Below are 6,223 nucleotides of genomic sequence, written 5' to 3'. Positions count from 1 at the left end.
GCATGCACAATTATTCATCACTAGTTATGGGTGATCTACATTCAACAGATGTGGTAGTTCTATACTTTGAACAGTTAGAAAAATAACCACATACCTAACTGCTACAGAGTATGAATATTCAGGGAGAAAGATTATATATGGCTTGAGAAGGGATGCCGGATTCCTTTCTTATCTCCCTTGATGTGAAATTTCAGTTGTTTTATTATTCAAAAATCATGTTTCAGGCTTTCAGCAACTGAGACAAAGAGGGGTTTCCATTTAATGTCTTTTTTTTGTGGAGCAAATTAGCTGATCATTCATGAATGAATGGTCATCTGTAAATACCAGGTGGATTGGTATTTACAAGCCATAGATCGATGCAAAAATGGGTCTTTTGGTTTGAAGTACACTTGTTGAGGAAACCATTTAAACTAAAAGTTAAGCTGTTATTAGGTGAGGTAGGTTTTAAATCTCTAACAATGCTTAAGCTTAATATATTCACAAAATAGATTTGTTCAAAATATTTGACTATCAGGAAAGGATGCCTGGCCGGTGTAGCTGTTCAATCCATGACTCTCACCGCTTTTGGAGTTAATTAACCCTGTGAATCAACTTATTCGAATCAGAACATATATGTTGTATTGATCTTCTTCAATCCTTGGTTTCTGGCCTGCTTCAGTCTAATTCTAGGAGAACTCTGAATTGTAAGTCACAGCTATCAATCAACAGCTTTACATTATTCTCCTGTGTTATAGGCAAGCCACTGGAAGACAGAAACCTCAAGCGTTATAGAATCTATGGAGTCAATAAAACATGGAAATTAAAATTAGAACGGATAGGAACTCCCTTCTTATTGACCATTCTGTCCTATCAAAATAGATTCTTCTGGCAATACTACTACAGTATAAGTAACAAAAGTTACTTAAGAGTTTTGTCAGAAACTCAGAATAACTAGAAAAATCTAGAATAGAAAAAAATTCAGTAAAGTAGACAGAAATGAATAGTAACATTAAACAGTAATGAACAATAACCGTAAACCAGAAGAAGCATACAATTGAGCTTACCTGTGCAGAAAGTTATGACAAAGCCAAGCCTGAGTTATCAGAATATTGAATGGTAGACTGTTATTGGAAATATGTAAGTTTACCAATAAGGCCCCATTTGCTTTTTGGTAAGTTAAATGCAATTATCTGGTAAGCTTTTCAGAGAAATTACCCATATTCTTTTATTTTCTAAGTAAAAAAAAGGCAATAACCATTTTAGCCATAAAAATCTTATTAAAAGCATTTTGGCAATTTTTCTCCAAAGTTATTTACCCACCTAGGAGATGGGTATCACTTACCCGGGTGAATGATGCCAAATAAAATAAACTTTCCCAATTCTCACATTAATCTAAAAAAAAAAAAACATGGAATTCTTGACCAACTTTCCTTCTTGTCAAAATTCGGAAAAAAGAATACCCCCTAAATGTGAGGTTTTTCTGGAGGTTCAGGTCAATGTTACCAAAGTATTACTTATATATATAAAGCAGATGTTTGTCTGGGTTTCTCGTCAGTTCAAAAAGTTTTCCTTTATATACCAAACATTTATATTCATTACATACCTTAGATGGTTTTGGTGAAGGAAGTAAAAAGTTAGCCTAAAGAACCAAATTATAGAGTCCATGCAATGATGCTACACCGACAGTAGAAATGTGGAATGGTTGGTAGGCCATTACCAAATGTCAGTCCCATTTGTCTGTCTGGGTCTTGGAAGGGGTAAACTGGATATGGTCCTAGTGTTTGGTACTTTTAGTACAAAGTAACTGTTTTAAATTTATGTTCTCACCCTTGACAGCACGAGGTTTTACATTACACCAAGGTCCTAATCTTTGGAAAGGGGTCTTGGAAGGGATAGATCAACTGGATACATCTTTCCCAATGCACGGCGGAATGTGCCTATGAGGTCAGTGTGAGACACCATGTGCGAGGAGTACATTCGGTCTCTTTTGACACAAAATAGTCATTCTCATTCTCAAACCCGTGTTCTCATTCTTGACAGCCAGAGATTTTACTATTACGCCAAGTAATAATGAACCCTTTTAGAAAGATTGTTACGTAAGGAGGCCAAGGGCTAATAACCTTCTAGAGAAGGCAAGGAGGTTCCTTAGAAGGTCTTGTCCTTGTATGTAATCTCCCTAGAATGGAAAACATGTCAAGATCAAAGGAAAGATGGGTTCGAAGAAGCTACAAGTCAGTAACTTCTAGATAACAGATTTCTGGTGCCGCATGAGATTATGAGAATGAGAAATTGCATGTAGGAGGACAGGCTGTGGGATCCACATTTACTGTTTCTAGGTTTAATGGTCCCTCCCTATGGTTTTCGTTTGATGCAACCCACCATATTAATTTCGATTTTGTGATGATGTGATAATCCTCTAGTGTAACTAACGTGGCATTGGATAAATCTGAAATCTGAAATTTGTAAAGTTAAAAGTATATTAATAGTGTTTGAAATCTGAAAAGAGACATAAATGCTTTTTGACTTTTTAGAGATTCTGAATAGAGAATGTTATTTATGTTGGATCAAATCTTCAGCATCTGAAATTCATTAATTTTATTATTTACCCCTAAAACATACTATTTGGTAATTTTGAGTTTAACTTATACTATTTCATAAAATATAATTTTATTAAATTCAAAATAATATTGAAAAATATGAACAAATTATTATAAGTTATAAAAAATTAAAAAAATTATTAAAATAATAATAAAATTGATAATACGTATGAATTTATAAATTAAAGATAAATATATCTGATAACATGTATAGGGAAGCAATTATAATTTTTTTGAGATACCATGCATGCAAAATGCCATTGCCTTTAAGTGCAAGAGAGGACATTTTTTATTGTTTCACTTTACCCTTAAGGCTGAGTTTCAAAAGAGTACAAACGCAAATATGTATTGTGCAAATACATACAAAATATAAGGTTTTGCACTCTACGTAGGCAACTCTCTCAACTCTTTTTGAAAGGAGAGCGAAAATCATAGGCAATCCGATTCACTGCTCCAGGGCAGGAGCCTTGCGCATCAAGCCCGTCATTAGGCGCCGAGCAAAAAGTGATGGTCACGAGAAGATTCGATTGTCATTAATTGAAATTCCTATTAGTTATATCTTCATTTAATGTAGCATTTATTCAATGCTCTATTTATTATATTAGACATTTATTGTAATATAAAAGCTAAATACAAATATTAATATGAGATTAGATGTCTAATAACATAATAAATAAATAAATCAATTAATTTGGTTGGCTAAATCCTAACCAAAATATTCTATATTATTATTATTATTATTATTATTATTATTATTATTATTATTATTATTATTTCTCTCCAATTTTATTTGGATTTTGAGAGGGGGGAAAGTGGGTCAATGGGATTTTAGTTCCCATTGATCAAGAATCTCATATTCCTTTTTAGATTTATGTGGGATCAGGGAAAGTTTATTTTCTAATACCCATCTCCTAGGTGGGTAAATAAATTTCCCACTTAGGGGGAAAGTTGCCATCCACTTGAATGGGACAAAAATGCCCCTTTTAATAATGAATTTTTATGTCTAAAATGGTCACTGCCTTATTTACATGAGAAATAAAAAAACATGGGTAAATGCACTTACTTGGATAAGTGTTTCCTAGGAAAAACTTACCTAGATAACTGCATTTACCCGAATAAATAACTTACCTAAAAGCGAACAATAGGGGTGGCAAATGGGTAGGTTGGGTTGGATTGGGTAAGGGTTGAATATCATCCCACCCATATTGACCCACCAAACCACCATGACACGTCATTAATCCTTGTTAAAGGGTGATAACCCACACGGACCCACCTGACTCATTCATATTGACCCTTAACCACCCTCACCCATACTAACCCACCTATCCTCACCTATAAATACAAAATTAGGTTGGGACGGCCCGTAAACCCGAAATAATAACTTTTGAGAGAATAATCTCTCTTAAGACTGCTACATGACAAAAATGAGTCAAGTCAATCTGTATAACTGAAAATGCAAAAATTGTAGATAAAATGCAGAAAATAATAGAAAATTCAAAAAAACAAAAAAAATACCAAAAATTATGAAAATGCAAAAAATACTAAAAATGCAGAAAATTCAAAACTTTTGTAGAAAAATCAGAAAATATGCAAAATAAACCAGAAAATTGTGAAAAATGCATGAAAAAACACAAGAAAAATGCAAAAATCATGCAAAAAAGCACCAAAAAATATAGAGATGCAGAAAAAAACCAGAAAATTGCAAAAAATTCAGAAAATACTAAAAATTACAAAAAATGCCTAACTTTTATAAAATTGCTTTTTCAAAAGTACTTTCGTAAAAGTGTTTTCATAAAAGCACTTTCATAAAAGTGCTTTCGTAAAAGCACTTTTACAAAAGTGCTTTTATGCTTTCATAAAAGTGGTATTCTGAAAGTGCTTTCATAAAAGTACTTTTATAAAAGTGTTTTTATGCTTTCATAAGTGTTTTCGTAAAAGTACTTTCATAAAGTGTTTTCGTGTAAAAGCACTTTCATAAAAATACTTTTATAAAAGCGCTTTCATGTAAAAGTACTTTTATAAAAGTGATTTTGTATAAAAGTACTTTTGTAAAAGTGCTTTCGTAAAAGTCATTTTCATAAAATTACTTTATAAAATTGTTTTTGTAGAAGTGCTTTTGTGTAAAATTGCATGTGAACACGAAAGTTAATAAAATCTATTTTATTTCACTTTTAACTTAAAATGAAATGTGGTATGGTGGTTTGGAATTGAAATGAGATGTAGATGTGCTAGGAGGTTTGAGTTTGAGTCACTTGAGTTGTTTTTTATTTTTTATTTTTTATTTTTGAGATTTGGAGAGTGTAGATAGAATTGACTTTTGATCCAACTCATCCTGACCCGTGTGACCCAACCCATCCTGACCCTAATGGGTACCCTCGACCTAGTCCACCTTAACCCTTTTCTACTGACCTTAATGGATTATTCGATTCATATTGACCTGCCAATGGATGGATTTGGATGAATTCCAAGGCAAATAGGTTAAATGGGTTGGAGTGAAGATTGCCAACCCTAAGAACGGGGCCTAAAGATCAAGTCACTCTTGATATTCATGAGATGACATTAGAAGGGAAATGAAAAGAGTAAAGAAACAGAAAGGACGCTATTGCATTAACTATGGATTGCACACCTATTTATAAGCTTGGCCAGAATGACTTTTTCCCTACCTGCCATTTCACTCGTGTTCCCATTTTAATTATATTTGGGCCCCATTTTAAGTACCTTGTCGATTTTCTTTCACAGGTAATGGATTCTTCTGGAGCCAATATGCCCACATCCAGGGTGGAATCAAGATGTGGCCTTTCCTAAATGGACGGTCCCTGTCATGGAGATGCCAATCGACTGATCAAGTAGTGATCATGTTGGGGCCATCACCATCACCATCTCATATGTCACCGACCAATGTTTTGCCTAGTTTCAGGTTACGTGACTTGGTCTAATTATAAATTTTGGACCACCAAGTCACCAACAGAGTAATGGGTGCTGATGGAATGGATCCAAGCTTTACTACTGAAAGGTCATATCTTAGTTCTTGTATGCCTTAAAATGCTGAAAGGGTCAAATCGATTTATAGTTTTCCTGTGTGCTTTAAATGTTGAAAACCACACATGAGAAACATTATATCAAGTAGTTTTTATGACTCTCATGTGGATTCTACGTTCATGGTTCTTATGTGGATTCCACATTCATGGTTCTTATGCGTCTCAAAAGAGACCTTTGAGATGCATGGGTTGGTTCCAAAATTATTTTCGATTCCACATAGGAGTGACCAGCTTCACTTAGGAAACTGATTGGGTTGTGGATGGTTAAGTCAGGACAAGTTACGTGAATGACACCAAATAAGTGGGGAGATGTTTATGATTTTAATATTGTAATGACTTATGGGTAGTAGGGTGTGGATAATGTCTTGTGGTTGTGGGTATAAGATTTGAGCTCGAATTTAAGATAGTATTTGGTATCGGAGTTGTTTTTTAAGATATTTTTGTTATGTCAGTTTAATATTTAGGGGGTGTCCTATAGTGTGGATGAGAAATTGGTGGGTGTGGACTGTTCTTTACCACACCACTGTGGAATGAATCAATTCACATTACATTATATTCCACAGTTGTTTTGAACTGTAGATAGATTCTATGGACCAGACCGGTACACAC

This window comes from Nelumbo nucifera, chromosome 3 (assembly GCF_055504915.1).
Source record: "Nelumbo nucifera cultivar China Antique chromosome 3, China Antique-T2T, whole genome shotgun sequence".
Lineage (NCBI taxonomy): Eukaryota > Viridiplantae > Streptophyta > Magnoliopsida > Proteales > Nelumbonaceae > Nelumbo > Nelumbo nucifera.
Note: the sequence above shows the minus strand (reverse complement) of the source record.